The 22,401-nt window shown below is 40.0% G+C and overlaps 1 protein-coding gene across 1 annotated transcript in view; it reads right to left on the bottom strand.

Annotated features, from left to right (window-relative positions):
* The window catches only part of LOC124795782 (ovochymase-2-like), a 137,237-nt gene that overhangs the window by 113,662 nt on the left and 1,174 nt on the right, over positions 1–22,401 (bottom strand). The window lies entirely within an intron of this gene.

Raw genomic sequence — 22,401 nt, forward strand, 5'->3', positions numbered from 1 at the left:
GTGGTAGGTAGTCGTCATCCTATGAGTGACGTAGCAACATGAAATTAACCTCTGTCTGACAGTATACTCGACTCGGAAACATTTCCACGAGCAGAGATTATCACACAGAGTGCTCCGAGCGTCAAAATGATGTAGTCTACAACGAACCTTGAAATTTCCGGAACTCTCGCAGTTGGCACAGCCTTGGCGACAGCGTAGGAGGTGAGACACTCAGTGCAGACTATTATCCACTGATCCCCGTTTGTTGACTTCAAGGACTCTTGTGTAGAAGTCATCCACTCCGATGAAAGGACACTGCTGCAGCCGTCATTGGTAGCAGAGGTAGTTTCGTAGTTTACATTCCTGACGATAGCTCACATAGTATCTACCAGATCGGTAGAGGCCTAGCCACTAATACCTGCGTCTGATTTTGTCTAGGAACTCTAAGAATACCAGGTGACTAGGTGTTGGAGCGTCATGGAAATATTTCGGGATAGCTGGTTATAGATTACTTGGGATGACGAGCAATTATTTTCACACAACTGGATCGTAGTTCCTCTATATGTCAATTGGAATTCTTCTTTGGTCAGTTATTTCCACAGGTTTCAATAGCTTGGCTCCTCCCCCTGCTCCGCAGCAAAGTAATTTGAGGTAGCAGTAACTTAGATTTCATCCACGCTACTGCGTACTGCCAAAGGATTCCACGAAAGGCACTCGGCATCCTTGTTTTTGAGTCCGCTTTTGATACCACACTGATGTCATACACCCAACATCTCAGAACCCATTGAACCACTCAACGTGACGGATCCTCCTCAGGCTTGTCAGCCAACAGAGAGACTGGTGGTCTATCATAACGACGAGTGGTTTGCCAAATAAATATGACCAGAACTTGTAGATGGCCCGAACAGCTGCAAGGCACTGTTTCTCGGTTGCAGAGTATTTCATCTCGGACTTTCAAAGTACTCTGGAAGAATAAGCTTTCACCTTCACGGCACCCTCCTGAATTTGCACCAGAATTGCACCTATCCCATAACCGCTAGCGCAAGTGTTGTCTTCGCATTCTTGTCATACAATGGTAGGGCTGGAGAAGATGTTATTGTCTCCTTGAGGACAAGGAAAAATCTTCCTGTACCTCGTTCCAGGCAAATCTTGCGTTTCCTTGCAGTAATCTACGCAAGGAACGTGTCTTGCTACAAAAGTCCTTTATGAATCATCGATAATATGAGTACATACCGAGGAAACTTCTCACATCACCTATATGCCAAAGAGTCGGAAAATCTGTGACTGCTCTTAATTTTCTCTGGATCAGGATGGACTTCACCGCCATTAAATAGGTGCCCTGTAAGTTTTGTTTCTTGGGCGTTAAAGAGACAGCCTTTATCATTCAGGCAGAGGCTGTAGCCCGAGCACACTTCAACTACGTTATCATGTGGTTTAGATTTTCTTCACATGTCTTCAAAAACGATGATGTCATTCAAATAACACTGAGGCGTTGTCAATTTAAAGTGTCGAACGAGGTTGTCCATCGCACATTCGAAGGTGACTGGAGCGTTACATAGTCTTTGAAGTCATAGAGGCCATCAGGTTTTATGAAGGCAGTCTTCGCCTGGCTATTCTCATCAGTTTTGATTTGTCAGGGGCCTTTCTTTGCACGTCAATATTTGAGAAATACTTCGCCGCTTTCAAACAGTCTATTGTGTCCAGGAAGTGCAGCAATTGATACAAATCTTTCTTCGTGATTCTGCTCAAGTCGTAGGTAGTCGACGCAGTAACGCTATAAGTCGTCCTTCTTCTTCAGAAAATCATTCAACAGCAGCAGGTACTCTCTGAAGATTCAATGTCATCTTGCAGCACCTTCTCGACTTCCTCCTGAATTACGTGTCATACTCGGGTGACACGTTGGACAAGTCTTGTTAATTGGTAGATTATCTCTAGTGTTGATATTGTGTTTTACCGCGGGCCACCTGGTATGTCTTTTTTCCAATCCGGATTTGAAGAAATCTGAAAACTTACCAAAACGATTAACACCCAACAGAGCTATTTCTCGGTTGGGCCAGATTCTATTGGCAGTTCGACAACATCTACATCTACATCTACATGGATACTCTGCAAATCACATTTAAGTGCCTGGCAGTAGGTTCATCGAACCACCTTCACCATTCTCTATTATTCCAAACTCGTATGGCGCAACGGAAAGAATGAACATCTATAGCTTTCCGTACGAGCTCTGATTTCCCTTATTTTATCGTGGTGATCGTTACGCCCTATGTAGGTCGGTGTCAACAAAGTATTTTCACATTCGGAGGATAATGTTGGTGATTGGAATTTCGTGAGAAGATTCCGTTGCAACGAAAAACGCCTTTCTTTTAATGATTTCCAGCCCAAATCCCGTATCTTTTCTGTGACACTCTCTCCCATATTTCGAGATAATACAAAACGTGCTGCCTTTCTGTGAACTTTTTCGATGTACTCCATCAGTCCTACCTGGTAAGGATCCCACACCGCGCAGCAGTATTCTATAAGAGGACGGACTAGCGTAATGTAGGCAGTCTCCTTACTAGGTCTGTTACATTTTCTAAGTGTCCTACCAATAAAACGCAGCCTTTGGTTCGCCCTCCCCACAACATTTTCTATGTGTTCTTTCCAATTTAAGTTGTTTGTAACTGTAATACATAAGTATTTAGTTGAATTTACGGATTTTAGATTACACTGATTTATCGTGTAAACGAAGTTTAACGAGTTCCTTTTAGTACTCATGTGGATGACCTCACACTTTTCGTTATTTAGGGTCAACTGCCACTTTTCACACCATTCAGATACTTTTTCTAAATCGTTTCCAGTTTGTTTTGATCTTCTGATGACTTTATTAGTCGATAAACGACAGCGTCATCTGCAAACAACCGAAGACGGCTGCTCAGATGGTCTCCCAAATCGTTTGTGTAGATAAGGAACAGCAAAGGGCCTATAACACTACCTTGGTGAACGCCTGAAATCACTTGTTTTACTCGATGACTTTCCGTCAGTTACTACGAACTGTGACCTCTCTGACAGGAAATCGCAAATCCAGTACATAACTGAGACGATATTCCATAAGCACGCAATTTTACTACGAGCCGCTTGTGTGGTACAGTGTCAAAAGCCTTCCGGTAATCCAGGAATACGGAATCGATCTGAAATCCCTTGTCAATAGCACTCAGCACTTCATGTGAATAAAGAGCTAGTTTTGTTTCACAGGAACAATGTTTTCTAAACCCATGTTGACTGTGTGTCAATAGACCGTTTCATTCGAGGTAATTCATAATGTTCGAACACAATATATGTTCTAAAATCCTGCTGCATATCGAGTTTAACGATATGGACCTGTAATTTAGTGGATTACTCCTACTACCTTTCTTGAATATTGGTGCGACCTGCGCAACTTTCCAGTCTTTGGGTACAGATCTTTCGTCGAGCGAACGATTGTATATGATTGTTAAGTATGGAGCTAATGCATCAGCATACTCCGAAAAGAACCTAATTGGTATACAGTCTGGACCAGAAGACTTGCTTTTATTAAGTGATTTGAGTTGCTTCACAACTCCGAGGATATTTACTTCTACGTTACTCATGTTGGCAGCTGTTCTCGATTCGAATTCTGGAATATTTACATCGTCTTCTTTTGTGAAGGCATTTTGGATGGCTGTGTTTAGTAAATCTGCTTTGGCAGCACTGTCTTCGATAGTATCTCCATTGCTATCGTGCAGAGGAGGCATTGATTGTTCTTGCCGCTAACATACTTCACATACGACCAGAATCTCTTCGGATTTTCTGTTAGGTTTCGAGAAAAAGTTTCGTTGTGGAAACTGTTACAGGCGTCTCGCATTGAACTCCGCGCTAACTTTCGAGCTTCTGTAAAGGATCGCCAATCTTGGGGATTTTGCGTCTGTTTTATTTGGCATGTTTGTTTCGTTGTTTCTGCAACAGTGTTCTAACCCGTTTTGTGTACCAAGGAGGATCAGCTCCGTCGTTTGTTAGTTTATTTGGTATAAACCTCCCAATTGCTGCCGATACTATTTCTTTGAATTTAAGCCACATCTGGTCTACACCTATATTATTTATTTTGAATGAATGGAGATTGTCTCTCAGGAAGGCGTCAAGCGAATTTTTATCTGCTTTTTAGAATAGGTATATTTTTCGCTTATTTTTCGAGGATTTGGGGATTACAATATTCAATCTCGCTACGACAACCCTGTGTTCACTAATCCCTATATTGGTTTTGATGCTGGTTATTAACTCAGGATTATTTGTTGCTAAGAGGTCAAGTGTGTTTTCACAATCGTTTACTATTCGTGTGGGCCCATGAACTAACTGCTCGAAATAATTTTCAGAGAATGCGTTTATCACAATTTCGGATGATATTTTATGCGTACCTCCGGAATTAAACATGTATTTTCGCCAACATATCGAGAGTAAATTAAAGTCACCACCAACTATTATCGTATGAGTCGGGTACGTGTTTGAAATCAAACTCAAGTTTTCTTTGAACCTTTCAGGAATTGTATCATCTGAACTGGGAGGTCGGTAAAAGGATCCAATTATTATTTTATTCCGGTTGCCAACAATGACCTCTGCCCATACTAACTCACAGGAAGTATCTACTTCAATTTCGCGACAAGTTAAACTACTTCTAACAGCAACAAACACGCCACCAATAACCATGTTTAGCCTATCTTTTCGGTACACCGTTACGTTCTTCGCAAAAATTTCGGCTGAGGTTATGTACTGCTTTAGCCAGCTTTCAGTGCCTATGCACTGAGCATCAGTGCTTTCTATTAGCGCTAGGAGCTCTGGTACTTTCCCAACACAGCTTCGACAGTTTACAACTGTTATACCAATGGTTCCTGTATCTATGTTCTTCCTGTGTTCAGCCTGCACCCTTTGTGACTGAAGCCCATCTTGTGTTTTCCCGAGACCCTCTAACCTAAAAAAACCACCCAGTCCACGCCACACAGCCCCTGCTACCCATGTAGCCGCCTCCTGCGTATAGTGGACACCTGACCTATTCAGCGGAACCCGAAACCCAACCATCCTTTGGCGCAAGTCGAGGAATCTGCAGCTTACACGGTCTGAGCCTCTGATTCAGACCCTCCACTAGGCTCTGTACCAGAGGTCCACATCGGCCCTGTCGACTATGCTGCAAATGGTCAGCTCTGCTTTCATCTTGCAAGCAAGACTGGCAGCCTTTACCACTTCTGTTAGCCGCTCGAAACCAGAGAGAATCTCTTCTGAACCAAAGAGACACACATCATTAGTACCGACGTGAGCAACCACCTGCAGTTGGCTGCACCCTGTGCTCTTCATGGCATCCGGGAGGACCCTTTCCACATCTGGAATGACTCCACCCAGTATTCACACGGAGTGCACATTGGTTTTCTTACCCTCCTTGTCAGCCAAGTCCCTAAGGGGCCCCATAACGCGCCTAACTTTGGAGCTCCCAACTACCAATAGTCCCATTCTCGGCAACTGCCCGGACCTTGCAGGCCGAGTGGTTTCCTCTGAAACAGGACAGGCGACAGCATCCGGCTCAGCGACAGTGTCAGCCACAGACAGCACCTGGAACCTGTTTGTCAGACAAACAGGGGAGGCCTTACGTGCGGCCTCCTGGGAAGTCTTTCGCCGCCTGCTTCGCCCTGGGGTGCCCTCCCACTCGACCACAGGTGAGGAGTCAGCCTCAGTGCGAACAGTAACTGGGTTGGTCACTGGTGAGGACCGATCGGAGGACTCTGACGCACTGGACGTCCCCACAAGAGTGGTGCTCATCCTCTGCAGCCTCAAGCTGTGTAACCGAAGCCATCACAGCCTGAAGCTGAGAGCGAAGTGTCACCAACTCGGCTCGCATCCGCACACAACAATCGCAGTCCCTGTCCATACAACAGCAGGGTTCTAATTCTTGTGCGAAGAGGGACTTCTGAAGAGAAACAGTTCTGCTGAGCCTGGGATTCTTCCTGGGATAAACTGCTTTTCACAGATGACGTGCAGTAACACTAAGCATTTGTTTCCTCTCTAATAGTGTCGCACAGACTGCTGTAGTCTATGACGCGTTACTAGGAATTAGTTTTACTATGTGTTGAAAAGTTGAAAAAACTGCGACCAGTCACTTTTTATTATAATTTATTCGGTCTCTACCTGTTTTAGGCTGGTTTGTCCTTCTTCAGGCGAAGTACTTTTATTGTGAGTTAGTGAAGCCAGTAAAAGTGAAAGCAAAAACACCTGGTTGTGGTGACACACTGGCCTGCAGCTTAGTCCAAGGTCTAGTTTAGGTTGGACTGTGACAGGCTGGTTATTATTTGGCCAACTAAAATTAAAGCGAAAAACCTGGTTCTGTTGACAGAATAGTCTGTAGTTTAGGCCAAGGCCTAGGGTAGGTTGGAATGTAACAGTTTGGATGTACGTTGGCGAAGCCAATGAATGTGAAAGAAAACACTACCTCAAGTGTCTTGGGTTTCGCAATGTCTGGAGAGGGGGGGGGGGGGGGCGGACGTCCACTTTGATGAAAATCTCGCTGCCACTGAAAAAGACAGATAAAGGTGTCCTGGTAGGACGGGTGCGTGGCTTCTGGGTTCTAGGGCAGCACACATACAATGAAAGTAACACAGAATAGTGAATAGTAAAATATATTACTCAACTTTGGTAACTGTGGTTACAGCAATTGTAGACTGTAAGTTTAGCCTATCTGTCCTGCACTGACGATCGTTCCTTGAACACAAACTAAATAATGTTCTCTGAACTAAAGCAGAAGAAAACTAATCTTCTGTCTTGATGTACTATTCGAGGAACAGTTCGAAACTAAGAGTACTCAGTTACATCTCTAGACAGGTTGTCTCTGTCCACATACGATAATTTTATTCACTTTTCTGTTTCTGCTGAAGACTAACTACTGTCTGTCTATCGGCCACTGTTTCTATCTCCCTCCACGACTTGAAGAAGACACGACGAACATTCTGCAGGAACTCTCTAGCAAGACTCGGACTGACTTACAGCTTGCAGCTGATAACAGCTGGTCACGAACTGTTACTTAAGCACGCGTCACTCTTCCTGGTGCCGCTGTCGCTTCAGAGGGCGTGATTCTCGTGGGCAGCGTGACTGGTTTTGCGCAGTGATGCTCCTGCTGCTGACGGACGGTAACGCTACGAAGTGCCAACGTTCGCAAACTTTTCTTGGGTTGTATCTCAGTACACCACACATTTTATCTTTGTAGGAGTGCCACTCCACACAACTGTCACAAACCTGTTAGTAGCATCCTCCACTGCACTGTCTGTGGTGGTACCGGAGCATGACTCTTCGTCGATGGCACTCAAGTTGCCCATCCTGAACTGGCTCGGCTGTTCCTAAGAAAATACCTTCAGGGATGAGTAGTGGCTGCTCATGAAAATTAATGATCCAAGGTCGCTGGTGTACAGGCTCCTTCTGTGAGCCCGGGTAACTTTTTGCAATCGGTGCATGTTTCTTAATTTAACTGAGCATCTAGATTGACGTCCGGAAGTCGTCTCGTTGATGACGCGGGATAAAAACGTCTTGACAAACAACCGCCGGGAGCAATCTTTGTTATGTCTGCTTGTTGGAATAGCTTCGTGAATCTGGAGCTCTGACCCTCCACAGTCTATAACTGCTTGTGATGCACTCTGATGCATGCACGAAATCCTGTCCGAGAATAACAATTAACTACATTCTGTTAAATCGACATATATTAAGGGCTATGGCCTGACATGGATAGTTATTCTTGCCAAACAAGTTCCCGTCAGCTGGACAAGTTCCCCATTTGCGTCCTCCAGCACAATTGTTTTCGTATCACGAAATATAGTCTTCTTTAGCTGGTAACGAAAAGTATCCAATACTACAGAAAAGGAGGCCTCTGAGTCGACTAGCACCCTGTTATGTTAGTCGTCAATGAGATTTCTGGACATCTCGGTAACTGTCGGCCGTGTAGAATTTGCAACTGTGACAGCCTCATCTACATGGACGGTCGCCTCAGTTAGTTTTCTTGAATTTGGCCCTAAATCGCTTCAGGCAAATTCCGGAATTGTTCCTGTGAAAGGGTGCGACCGACTTCCTTCCCGATCCTTCCATACTCCGACGGGACCGACGAGCTCGCTGTTTGGTCGGCTCCCCCAAATCACCAATCAAGCAACCAAACCAATGAGCGAGGTTATCAAGGAAGAACAACCCTTACCAATTCCACTATTTATATAACACCGAATATTTCAGAACATAGAAACATTACAAACATAAGACATTTTAAGAACCTTCTAGGAATGACACATACTAAATATCAAACGTATCTAGCTGATCTTATTTGAACTGGACTCCCGCTGTACCCTAGTTTACGACGCACATAGGCTAGTTTGCCCTAAAAGCTGGACAAAAGTCCAATTTTCACATGCGAGTAATTCCCGGAGTGCAAAATTTCTGCGATAGTCTGATAGATGAGGCAATGCGTTATTTACGTATCGTGCACTGATACGCAGCAGAGCTTGTCTGTATTTACGGCTCGCTTGCAGTGCTTCTGAAGCATCTCTACAGGCTTGAAATCACTTTGCGTTTGTGAATGTGTTAAAGTCTGTTTTCACTTGACGTGTGGTGAAAAGCAATATGGATTTCAAAGATCCGGGTGTGTATCTTTATTTACAATTATTTACATTCATATTATTTGCTACTTTTACTAGTTATCATTCTCATTCTTTTTGTTGTAGTTCAGGGTATTTCCCTGCGTGTGATAGAAAAATCATTCCTCTACTGGAAATTTAAAAAAATAGCCGCTAATTAACGTAGTTGATTTTGTACAAGTGTTTTACAATAATGGGCTGTCAACTATAACAAATTTCATCTCCGAAATGAATTCTGAAAGCGTTTTTTTTTTTATCCTATGTTCTTCGAAAGTCAAAATAATGACGAGAAAGGCCTCCCCATGACCTTACGAAGAGATGTTCTGAAAAGGAGTTTGTAAAAAGATTGGACTTTATGGAAAAATAATACTATCAGATCCTACATTCCCTGATGAAGAAAAGAAAGGTTTCAAACATAAACTATCTTATATAAAGCTACAGTTAAAGACACGATGGCTTGCTTCATAAAAAGTTGAAAGTACCTTCTTAAAAAATAACTATAACTAGGTGCAAAGTACCATTAAAATTCTTTGTGGCATAAATCGAGTTGGCAGGTAATCAAAGTCGTTATAAATGAACGCAGTTAAAGGCGCAAGACACAGCTATTGAGAAACAATTTTGGAGCCAAAGAATTAACGTATAACAGTAAAATGAAGCTCCCCGAATCTGGAAAGTTGTTAAAGATGTTACTTCATCTTCTGCACGAGGAGTTAAATACAGACAAGCGTCGTAGAGACTTAAAAGCAGAAAAAAGACTTTCACGTATCCAAGGCTTATCAATCTTCGTGGAAGCCTCACTGTCAAGGAAATAATGAGATATAATCCGAACAGCTGATAAGAAGGTGTAACCCTGTTACAGTATTCTTCAAGAGGCCAAAGAACGATGCTGCCCTTTGACTGAATCTTACCACGTGACTGCCACATGAGCGGAAGTTAAACTTCAAGCCTTGCTTAATCACACATTTGAGAGGTTGTTATTATATTTGAAAGAGATTTTAAATGATATTGCACTGGAACTTATCTATAAAAACGTTTGTTCGTATTCCTTGTTTCTTACGTATTATTAATGGATCGGATGTCAGTAGTAGCACGTTTATTATACCCAGATTGCTTTCTTCTTTTGAGAATTTTCTGGAAAACGTTTGTCTCTACAGATAAACGTGCTTATTGCGAGCCTCGACTGCTTCTTCTGATAAACTGTCTGGGGATAAAAGGACTTGTTCGACGACATTTGGGCCATGCACCAAAACCTTGTGTACAGTGGGAGACGTAGGGAACCGCCGATATAAATCAAGAAACGGTCTTCCGTTTCAACACTATAAAAAAAAATTGTCTATGTCCCTCTTACGTCCACTGGAAATAGCTTCTAGAAACACTGAATCGGCAGCCGAGTTGCAAGTCTGCACGTGTTATTTCTGCTGATGTTCCAGGGTCTGCAAAAAATCTTCTACTGGTATTTCCATCATTGCTGTTTCCACATAGCCTTGCTTGGGAAGATCTACAGCCAATCCCAATCGGTTTCTCAACATTTCTTGTGTGACGTTTTTTCTCTCTTGAACAAGTTTCTTTTCCTCTTTTGAACGGATTTGTCACCTGTTGATGTTTATTTTACAAGCCAACTGCAACAAAAATTCGAAAAATGTAATTCGGGCATGAAGTACAGATAGACCAATCTGAAGATCTTATGTATTTACTTGACATAGCCAAGATGGCCGCCGAGTAAGTGACGCCAGAAACCATTTCCAGAAAGTTAAGTGATTTAGACAGGAATATAATTTAGTTTAACGCCGACAACAAATTAAATACGTGCATTAGTGTATCGTTTAGTCTTGCCATTGAAGGTTTGACTTTTCTTTGCGTATTTTTTCAGAAAACACGAAAAGATCGTAACTTCGCGAAGTCGCGCTTAGGCTTAAATTTTGTAAACGTGTTTGTTTCTTGTTTCACGGTAATTTAACTAGTTTCTCGGTAACAAATAAGTAAACTACCGTAAATAGCGTATAACTTCATTGTTGTAATACAGATTTCAGAAAAACAGAGTAACTTTATATCAGAAACTTGCCTATATACATTTGTTTATAGGTCTAATTCTCGTAACGTTTTTGGAGAATCAAAGGTAAAGTATCTCGTTTAATTGTCCTTTTTTTCATTCCATCGAGTGAAATATATAATAAATGGCGTATACCTTCATTTTTTTTAATACAGATCTCAGAAAAACAGCGGAATTTTAAATCAGAAGTTTGCTTATATACATTTGTGAATAGGCTTAATTCTTGTAACGTCTTTTTTGATTTTCGGTAATTTAATTGATTTATTCTAGCTAAGGTATTATTTTTGCCATGAGTGAGAAGTGCCTGACTTGCCGTAGAATTGTTAGTTCCGGGGTTTGGTGTGATGGATGTAGTAGTTTTTTTCACTGGGGGGACTGCAGTGGCGTGGGTGTTGGGAAAGTGGATCAGGCTCATCAGTGGCTATGTAGGATTTGCAGCAGAGATAGGAAGATAGTGGAACAGGAGGGGAAAATTGCTGCCCTTCAGGCTGAGCTAGATCAGGCTAGGGAAGATCTGGACAGGTTAAGGAGGGAGAAGGGCAAAGAGAGGTGGGAAGTGGCAACAGGTAGCAGAAGGAACAGGCCTAGAACTAAGTCTGACAGTTTTGTGGTGAATGTCAAAAATAAGTTTGACCTGTTGCTTCAGTTAGAAACTGATGAGCCTCAAGCAGAGGTAGGTGTAGACAGGACACAACAAACTTTCAATAGGAAATCGAAAAAGAATGTAGGAAAGTCATCGAAAAGGAAGAAAGTTTTGTTGTTAGGCAGTTCTCATGCCAGAGGTGTAGGCCAACTTCTGCAGGAGGAATTAGTACCAGAATACCAGGTCACAATTTTTTTCAAACCAAGTGCTAGTCTGGATCAGGTGACAGAGAATTTAGGTTCACTCTGTAAAGGATTTACCAGGGAAGACACCGTGGTTATTGTGGGAGGGCCAGGGAACAGCATCGACAGAGATCCTGGGTACAGTATAGAGTGTGACCTGGTAAAGATTGCATCGGCATCGAGACACACCAATGTTGAATTTGTATCTGTCCTGAGACGCCATGACCGGCCTCATTTGAACTCTTCTGTTGAGAGAGTTAATTTGGAGTTGGAACGGCTGCTTGGGTCGGGTGCGGGGGCTCATATTGGTGTGGTTCCTGTTGATTATCTCAGTAGGTGGGACTATACCAGGCACGGCCTACATCTCAACAGGAAAGGGAAGGGGAAACTGGCTGGGGTAATAGCAGGAAATTTAAGGGGGGGAGGCACTGCCATGAATGGTAAAATACCAGTGGTTACAGGTGTTGGAGCAGCACCTTTTTTAGGATAGGTAAGACAGGAAGATGTCAAGTTCTACGAGAGGTCAGGATTGAAACAAATCTTCAGTTTAGGAAAGAAATTAAACAGCACAATTCTAGCACATTTGATCACCAATCACAGCTATCAATTATAAATTTTCACCAATCACCAGAAATTTTATCTCCACCAAGTTGTATCTCAGTCCTAGGTAATTCCATTGATGAATTAAAGTCACCCAACCTAGTTGACATAATCTGCCTCTCTGAACACCATGTGACCACTGGTATAGGAACTAGGCCTAAGCACAATGAGAAACTCAGACAGGAGAGTACTGCAAATGTTAGAATAAGGAAAGGTTCTCATAAAATTATAATTAAAAATAATGTAAGTATATTTCATCAAAATATTGGGAGTTTAAAGAATAAAGTAGATGAGCTTCTGGTTTGTTTAGAAGATTTAGAAGCTGAGAATGAAATAGATATACTATGCCTGTCTGAGCATCACATTGTTACTGATATGGATAAGGTAAATGTAAGTGGATATAAGCTCTCTGCACATGTAATGAGAGAAAATATGGAGAAAGGAGGAGTTGCCATATATGTCAAAAGTTATCATTGTGCAAAAAGTATAGAAACAAAAAAGTTTTGTGTAGAGAAACATATAGAAGCATGTGCCTGTGAGCTTAAATTAAATAAAGGCACATTTATAATTGTAACTGTATATAGGTCCCCATCAGGAAATTTTCATCTATTTCTGAAAAATTTGGACTCCTTGTTGTGCTATCTGTCAGACAGAGGGAAGCAAATTATTATTTGTGGGGACTTCAATGAAGATTCTCTGAAAGAGGGTAATAGGAAAAATGACCTTGAAGTATTACTCGGTTCTTTCAATTTGACACCCGTTATTGATTTTCCTACTCGGGTGGTAAAGGATAGCAGCTCACTGACAGATAACTTCTTTATAGACCAAGATAAGTTTAACCAGATAAATGCTCAGCCTGTTGAGAATGGTCTTTCTGATCATGGTGCACAGCTAGTTACAATATATGACATAGCTCCATTCAGCAATACTAAACAGTCCTCCAAAGTAGTACGTTCAGTCAACAATTAAACAATTGCTAATTTCAGGGAAAGCATACAGCAGTTAGACTGGGATGAGGTGTACCGTGAACCTGATGCCAATTTAAAATATAATTTATTTCATGACATTTTTGTAAATGCATTTGAAAACTGCTTCCCCAAGAAAATAGTTAAATATACTCGTAAGAAACCTTGTAACAAACCATGGCTTACTAAGGGTATAAAAATATCTTGTAACCGGAAAAGGGAAATGTATCTGACAGCAAGAAAGAGTAGTGACCCAGAAACTATCAAAAATTATAAAAACTACTGTGTTATATTAAGAAAAGTTATTAAAAAATCCAGGAGTATGTGTATCATGTCTGAAATCAGCAACTCTGATAATAAAATTAAAACAATTTGGAATATTATTAAAAGAGAAACAGAGCAGAGGAAGACAGTATTACCATCAAATTGAATGAAAACTTTACGAACAAAAAGTCAGAAGTTGAAAATATTTTTAATAATCATTTTCTAAATGTTGTGGATATAGTAGGATCCAGGTGTTCATTAGAAGATGCTAGGCTGTTAATGGAAGAGGCCATACCCATGCAATTTGATACAATTGAAATCTCACCCACTTCTTCCTCTGAAATTAGGAAAATAATAAACTTGCTTAAAAGCAAAAACTCACATGGAATTGATGGCATTTCCAGCAAAATACTAAAAGCTTGTTCTCAACAGATAAGTAATATTCTCAGCCACCTGTGTAATAGCTCTCTGGAACAGGGCATTTTCCCTGATAGACTGAAATATGCTATTGTTATACCTTTGCATAAAAAGGGGGATAGATCTGATGTCAACAATTACCGTCCAATCTCCCTTCTAACAGCTTTATCCAAAATTTTTGAGAAAGTAATGTATTCAAGAGTAGCTTCACATATCTGTAAAAATGAAGTACTAACAAAATGTCAGTTTGGTTTCCAGAAAGGTTTTTCAACAGAAAATGCCATATATGCTTTCACCAGTCAAATTTTGAATGATCTGAATAACCGAACACCACCCATTGGGATTTTTTGTGATCTCTCAAAGGCTTTTGATTGTGTAAATCATGAAATTCTGCTAGACAAACTCAAGTATTGTGGCATGAGTGGGACAGTGCACAAATGGTTTAATTCGTACATAACTGGAAGAGTGCAGAAAGTTGAAATAAGTAGTTCTCGTAACATGCAAAGATCAGCACATTCCTCAAACTGGGGAACTATCAAGAATGGGGTTCCACAAGGGTCAGTCTTGGGTCCTTTGTTGTTCTTATTATATATTAATGACTTGCCATTCTATATTCATGAAGAGGCAAAGTTAGTTCTCTTTGCTGATGATACAAGTATAGTAATCACACCTGACAAACAAGAATTAACTGATGAAATTGTCAGTACTGTCTTTCAGAAAATTACTAAGTGGTTCCTTGTAAATGGACTCTCACTGAATTTTGATAAGACACAGTACATACAGTTCCATACAGGGAATGGTATGACGCCATTAATAAATATAGACCTTAATCAGAAGCATATAGCTAAGGTAGAATATTCCAAATTTTTAGGTGTGTCCATTGATGAGAGATTAAATTGGAAGAAACACATTGATGATCTGCTGAAACGTTTGAGTTCAGCTACTTATGCAATAAGGGTCATTGCAAATTTTGGTGATAAACATCTTAGTAAATTAGCTTACTACGCCTATTTTCACTCATTGCTTTCATATGGCATCATATTTTGGGGGAATTCATCACTGAGGAATAAAGTATTTATTGTACAAAAGTGTGTAATCAGAATAATAGCTGGAGTCCACCCAAGATCATCCTGCAGACATTTATTTAAGGATCTAGGGATATTCACAGTAGCTTCTCAGTATATATACTCTCTTATGAAATTTGTTATTAACAACCAAACCCAATTCAAAAGTAATAGCAGTGTGCATAACTACAATACTAGGAGAAAGGATGATCTTCACTATTCAAGATTAAATCTAACTTTGGTACAGAAAGGGGTGAATTATACTGGCACTAAAGTCTTTGGTCACTTACCAAATAGTATCAAAAGTCTGACAGATAACCAACAAGTATTTAAGAAGAAATTAAAAGAATTTCTGAATGACAACTTCTTCTACTCCATAGAGGAATTTTTAGATATAAATTAAGAAAAAAAAAGAAAAAAAAATATTTAAAAAATAAAAAAAAATAAAAATAAAAATAAAGAAAAACAAAAACACAAAAAATAAAGTTGTTATATTAACTTAAGTATGTTGTTAAATTAACCTAATTATGTCATGTATTAGAAAATTCGACTCGTTCCACATCATTATGAAATATCGTATTCATGATCCATGGAACTAGTATTAATCTAATCTAATCTAATGTGACAAGTCATTCAAGCCTTTTGCGGTAGTTTTGCAATTATAGCATCTCGTCGTCGATGTATCTCAATTGCTGCATTGCAGACCCTTTCATTTACCATAGTCATAAGCAATGTGAGTTTTATAGATAAACCAGCCTCTGTTCCTGCAATTTTTGTTTCTTGTAGTGTTTCAATTTGCCTGTTGATATAACCAATTTTTTCATTAGTAACATCAACTATTTCATGAATAAATCTATTCTTATTGGTCAGCAATAGCAAGGAGATGTTGATGTAGAATGTTTCCGAACAATTAGGTGTTTATCCGTGCGATTAATAAGTTGGAGAGACACTAAAGATGACAAATATGTTCGCATCAGAATTACGGTTGTTTTGAAATTATTGTTTAAACTGAGTTTGCTGAGAACCATCACAACCCTAACTGCTCTCAATAAAGAATTAAATAAAAATACGATAGTATTTTTATATTTCATGTAATAAAGTATATAAATACATTATTTTTCTTCAAATAAGTTCTACAGGGCCTCAAAAAATACCGAACACTAATTTTGGTCAACTTTTTGCATGAAATACCCCGACGTGGGTCGCTAACCACTAATCCACAGAGCTTGCAGCACAACTCGCGCTAATATATCACTAAAATGCATCGAAAGTATGACATCTATTCATGTAAAGAGGATACAGACTTATCCATTTGACCCAGTCATACTACGAGACATTTGCATATATGTGCTGACAACATTTTTAACCAGCAGCCACTATGAATTAAAACACAAAGGAATTACAGACATTGGCTGCGAGTGGGCATTGGTTTAACTCAATGGGGAAAGTTGAAAATTTGTGCTGGACCAGCATTCAAAACCCGGTCTCCTGCTTCCTATGCAGATGTGCTGACCACTGCGCAATCTGGACACACTGGCCATTGAATCTGCGCGATCTACCCTAGCATGGCTCCCATCAGACCTAAATTCTCATCTTATCCACACACTACTAATGTAGTGCCCTTTTTTACCCATCATCATCATTACTATTTGCATTTCGAATGGTTTGCTTCCAGCAGCCCAGGCGAATGCCAGGATTGATAGTACTAATAAGTGACAGCCGACACCATCTTTTTCCTTTCTCATTATTACGATTTAGTAAACAAATTTTGACACTGTATGTTTATTAGTACAGATTAGTACAGATTCCCGCATAATTTTATTCTGGAATTTCATTTTTCTGTATTTGATTATTCCGTTTTCATTTTCTTTGCTTAAGTTGTGTGTGTACATTACGACGTGTACTATGAGATAGTTTCATTGACACAGATGTCCGCCCCGATAGCTGAGTGGTCAGCGTGACAGATTGCCGTCCTATGGGCCAGGGTTCGATTCCCATCTGCGTCGGGGATTTTCTCCGCTCAGGGACTGGGTGTTGTGCTGTCTTCACCATCATTTCATCCCCATTTGGCGCGCAGGTCGCCCAATGTGGCGTCGAATGTAACAAGACCTGCACCAAGGCGGCCGGACCTGCCCTGCAAGGGGCCTCCTGGCCAATGACGCCAAAAGCTCATTTCCATTTTCATTCACACACGCCCAACTCATTAAATGTTAAATAAAACGTGAATAAGAGGCTTCGTTAGTGATTGTCCAGGCCAATAATTGAAAAAAAAGAAGAAACCAAGGGGACAAGAAAAGACCTGCGATCAGTTAGCCTTTAATTATATTATAAATTTGAAAAAATAAACAAAAAAATACAGTTAAGAAGCGTTTATTAAATCGAATACGATTATAAGATTTAAAAATGTAGAAATCTTTTAGACACCTGTTCCCATATTTGGTTTCACTTGAAGAATCATTTATTTAGCTTTAATATTAAGAAAAACTCTTTATTTGTTTACGAAAATCACAACAAAAGTGTCAATCTCACAATCAGAACATTCATTGTGGGCCCACATTTCACAGAGCATACATAATTCAGTACTACAGTCCTCGGCATACATCTCCTCACAAAAGTGGCCAGCAGCGTCGTTATTAACAGGCATGCTAACACCAAATGCAGTTTGAGTATTAGACTCAAACCGAATCTGTGTCTGAATGGTATGACTGATCATCAGGATTTTTTGTGGAGAGAAGTAATTTTCACTTGCAGGATTTCTGGGGAGTCTTTTTATTTTTTATTAGCATAGCGCTCGCTACTTCGCTCGCGTAAACTGTATGGTCTTAGAGAGTTTTTTTTTCGTTTTTATTTAATCGAATTCCTTTGTCCACAAATTGCAACAGTTTCTAAGCATTTCATGCTAATTAAGGCCATATAAGCATGGTTTCTTCCGAATGTAATTATGACCAAAAAGTGATTCTGGTAGCCGGAGCCCAAAATTCTTGTTAATCATGCCTTTTGCATTCGTGTGGAGGTATTTCCATAGCAACTTTCATCCCCTAACAAATATTTATTTATATCTAAACTAGAAGTGAAATGCCAATTTTCATAAATTTACCTTTAAAATTTTTTTGATGTAACGCAATATTTTCTTAAAAATTTTGATCCCTTAGGGCTGAATTTCCAGAAACAATGAAACACGTATTTTTTTATTTCTAAGCGAGAAATCAAATAGTAATTGTCATAGATGTAGCCTTAAAATCATTTGGTAGTTTTTCAATAATTATTTATTTTCAAAATAACTTTCACTCACTATTTCACCCCTTTAGTGGATGAACTTATAAAAATGCTGAAACACGTGTTTTTTATTTTCTGACTGGGAAACCAAAAACCAGTTTCCGTAGTTCCAGCTCCAAAAAACCATTAATAGCGACATACTTTCAAAACGCCTTTCACCCCTCTTTCACCCCCTAGGAGTGGCATTTCGCACAATCCCTTCTTTAGTGATGCCTACTATATAAGATTCACGCCTTCTCCAAAGTTCAAGTTTCTATTCTTAGCGGTTGGGCTGGACGATGATGAGTCAGTAAATCTATCCCCTGTTCTATTTCACCCCTTTAGGGGTTGAATTTCCAAAAACAGTGAAACACGTGTATTTTCATCTCTAATCGGGAAACCAAACACCAATTTACAGATGTTTACCTTTAAAAATGGTTTCACAATGAAATGTTTTCATAAAACGTTTGAACCCTTATTTCACCGTCTTCGGGGTTCAGCTTCCAAAACACTGAACCACGTATTTTTTTATATGTAACCGAGAAGTCAAATATCATTGTTCATAGATGTAGCTTTAAAAATATTTTAGTAGTTGTTTACTAATGACATATTTTCAAAACTACCTTTCATCCACTATTTCACCTCCTACGATTAAATTTCCAGAAATGCTGAAACACGTATTTCTTTATTTCTAACCGAGAAATAAAATTCCAGTTTCCGTAGGTCTGGCTTCAAAACTGGCTTAATAGCGACATTTTTCAGAAAAAGAAAACCTTCTTAAACGACGCCTACAGCAAAAGACAGCAGCGTCTCCAAATCAAGTTTCTGTCGTTAGCGGTTTGGGCCGGGCGATGATGAGTCAGTCAGTCAATCAGTCAGGACACCGCCTTTTATATACAGAGATTCCCTATTCTTCACTTATTACGCTTGACATTCTTTCACTGACGCACTTCTTCCTAGATTGTTCCCTTTTCTGTCTTTCGTCTTGGAATTCCTGTCCAAACTGTTTCTCTTCTCTCTTCTCTTCTGCAATTACTAACTCCAGTTTGTAGGGAAACTATGTTAGGGCAGCATTTGTAGACTTGGGATCTTCGCTTGTTGTCTTTCGTTTGAGCTTCAGAATGGGCCAAATATGTCTTGGTCAAATGTCTGCTTTAGGTTTCTTTCATGTAGAAAATACGGATGGACCAGCTTCTTCTAAATTCTTAGCACGTGGCACAATATTGTGGCTTTAATTCTTTGATGTGCCGACAGGAAAACTGCTGGATTTCATCTCTTGAGAATATACAATAACAATTGTATCTTTTGGGGAAAGCATTCCGATATTTTGTTGGATACTTCACAGATCTAGCTTTGCCATGCAGATTAAGCTTCCGTAAAATCCTATCGGTTGCAAGGGTGGATACCTGGAACTCTGAAATTACCGGCAGCGATTATTCCAGTTTGCACAATAGTTCCGAAATGTATTGTGGTCTGTCATTAAGACGCATCCATTGTCGAATATTTTCACTGGAATAATTTTTAACGCGTCCGTAAATATCTTCTCCATGGGTTGCATCTCATGGCTCGTTGGAGGAGGAGGGGATATGATGGTAATGTGATTTTTTTATTTGCAATAGGCTCCAATACAACTTTTTGTAATATTACATGCATGCACTGTATGCACGTGCGCATGCTTGTGTGTGTATGTGTGTGTGTGTAGTGTAATGTAATTTTTGTGTTGTATGATGATGATTATGTGACATTGAAAAGAACGGAGAGAGTGAAACCCGTTGCCGTCACATAGCCTAATCCTCACGAATAGCACCGAGGGGGCCGCCAACCTTAACGTACTCATCCGACGGACTTCATGTGACACTGCGGTAAGGTTTGGAGTTTAAACCAGGACACTGGCGCAAATTCTGGTGATCATGAACTTTACGCCACCACCTCTCCTTCTCTCGCCGATCAAATAGCAGCATTGAAAATTTTTTCCTCCAGCAGGATTCGAACAGGCTTTACCCTCAGGTCAGGCGCCCACGCACAATCGTGCATTAGCTGCCGCGACCACGAAGACGGGACTGGTAAATTGATTATTGGCGCAAGATTAACATCCTCAATATTTCTTGAGTGCGTGCCCATTATGAATTATGACAGGATCTTCTGCTATTGGCTTAGTCTTCTTAACGAAGTGACTGAACCAGTCTGTAAATAGACTCCAATGAATCTACCCAGACAGATGACATCTTCCAATAGCTCTAGGTAAGCCCCTCTCATTAAAATGTTTACCTTTCCTAGGGAAGATCATCAGCACTCATGCAACACACAACTGTAACGAGACTCCCCCTCCCAGCAACTCTTAAATCACCAACCTGGCATTTTCCTCTACGACCAAACACTCGAGGGGCTTTGCTTTGCGTGGTGGATATGCCTCTTTCGTCCATACTGAATATACGATCCAGTGGACTTCTATGTTTATCAAGGAATGTGGTAGGACAGACTAAACACCTTTGCGGAGTTCCATGAAATGATCGAACCATTTTGGTTTAAACTCATTGTGGGTTTTAGAATGCGTGGTTGGTTTTAGTTATTCGGCTGCATTTAACGTCTACTGGTCAAGGAAAACTTCAGTCGTAATACCGTGATGACTTGACACACAATAGTTCAACAACAAAAAATATGCAGACAGTATTTTCTATAAGAGGTGAAAATAAATAATGTCCACTACTCACTAATGGTCTCAGTTAAATACATTGAAGTTTATTGATTCCTTTTAATTGGAGTCAATTTAAAGACAGCAGTAAAGATTTTAAATTAAAAGACGAGAGCAGTTTACCATGTTAACTGTTGAGTGGTTCTGGCAAAATTCTAAAAACTGTTCGAAGTTCAGTCATATGTGTTCAAATTCAGAAGTCCACACTGGTACACTGGTTAACCAATACAAATCACAAATCCAAAACTTAAAGACTATTAATCTTACTCTACACATATGTATGATATATCAAATAAAATGGAAATTTTCTCAGCTATCCCGCTGCAGTCCTTCATTATTGGTAGAGCTCATTAGTTTGCTCAATAATAAAAGTCTTGTAAATGTAAGCGCTACTTTAGGCTATTTTAATGCCAATAAATCAGAACTAAATTGAACTAATAGCATTTATATATAAATGCGTAAGTCTAAATTGATATTCTGCGTTACTTCCATTATATTATTAACCAATTTCAGTACAATTGGCGTTTTCGTGCTCGGAATATATATTCTGGCATGTAGTTTTGTAATGATACATCCCATTCCTTCAATGAGAGGTATCGTGTCCTTAAATACATATTTCAGTGAAGAGATATTCGTGACTGAGAGTAGTCGATAAGTAGTGAGCACCCTACTGTTGGGAGATGTTTTAAATCGTAGGTGCTGATACCAGAGCTAACGATCCAGAGATTGTACGGGTTTGGGTAGCAGTCAGACGACCCTACCTGCTGAGGTGGAGACGGGAGCTCCATGGAGCGTGCGGTACGGAAGAAAGAGCTCCACGAAAGATAAGAAAGCGAAATGTCAAAGACAATAACTTCATTGTAATTGTTAATTATCAAGTTGAATATCAGATCTGTTACGTACGTAGTACAGAGAGGCAGTATCGGTTATCGGTAGCTGTCCTCATTTATTACGTATTGATTTGTAATTTTGAAGATGGTATAAGAAGGTGAATTGAATCTCTCTTCTTACTAATGTGGTGGTGTGAATGAGAACGACAAGTTGTCTTTCAGTAGCATTATCTGCAGCCCATAAGGAGGCGAAGACTGAGCCAGCATGGAGGAAGAAGGCACACGGATTCAGGCAACAGACTAGCTGAACCCTGATTAATAATATTTAACTGCGACCAAAAATTCAATAACCAACATTCATTGAATATAAAAGATGTGTTCTGGTGGCAAGTTATGTAACTGTTTGGTGCATGAGGTGAAGTATAACAAACCACCACACAACCCAAGTCAACCTGAAACAATTCATTTTAAAAAATATAAAATTTGTAAAAATGCTCCTCTTCTTTTCAGATAGAGCCACATGAGCTCTATCTGTGGACACTTAGTTCATAAAACTAGCACAAAGCGTCGGAGATAACTTAAAAAGTACTTGCTTGATCGACGGCGCATTTTCACACAGGCACACGTCTCATTTTCTTCTTTCTGAAGATGTAGGTTTTTCTGTCACTCGTTTCCGCTATGTTGGGTCATCCGTCCTATGTCCCTTGCCAACGGCTAAGCACATCAAGTTTCTCTAGCTATTGAGCCTAAGTACGAGTTTACTTGCTGTGCTCCTGCAGGCGTGGGATTTCTCATAGTCTCAGTTTCCGTCAATCACT

This window comes from Schistocerca piceifrons, chromosome 4 (genome assembly GCF_021461385.2).
Source record: "Schistocerca piceifrons isolate TAMUIC-IGC-003096 chromosome 4, iqSchPice1.1, whole genome shotgun sequence".
NCBI classification, from domain to species: domain Eukaryota; kingdom Metazoa; phylum Arthropoda; class Insecta; order Orthoptera; family Acrididae; genus Schistocerca; species Schistocerca piceifrons.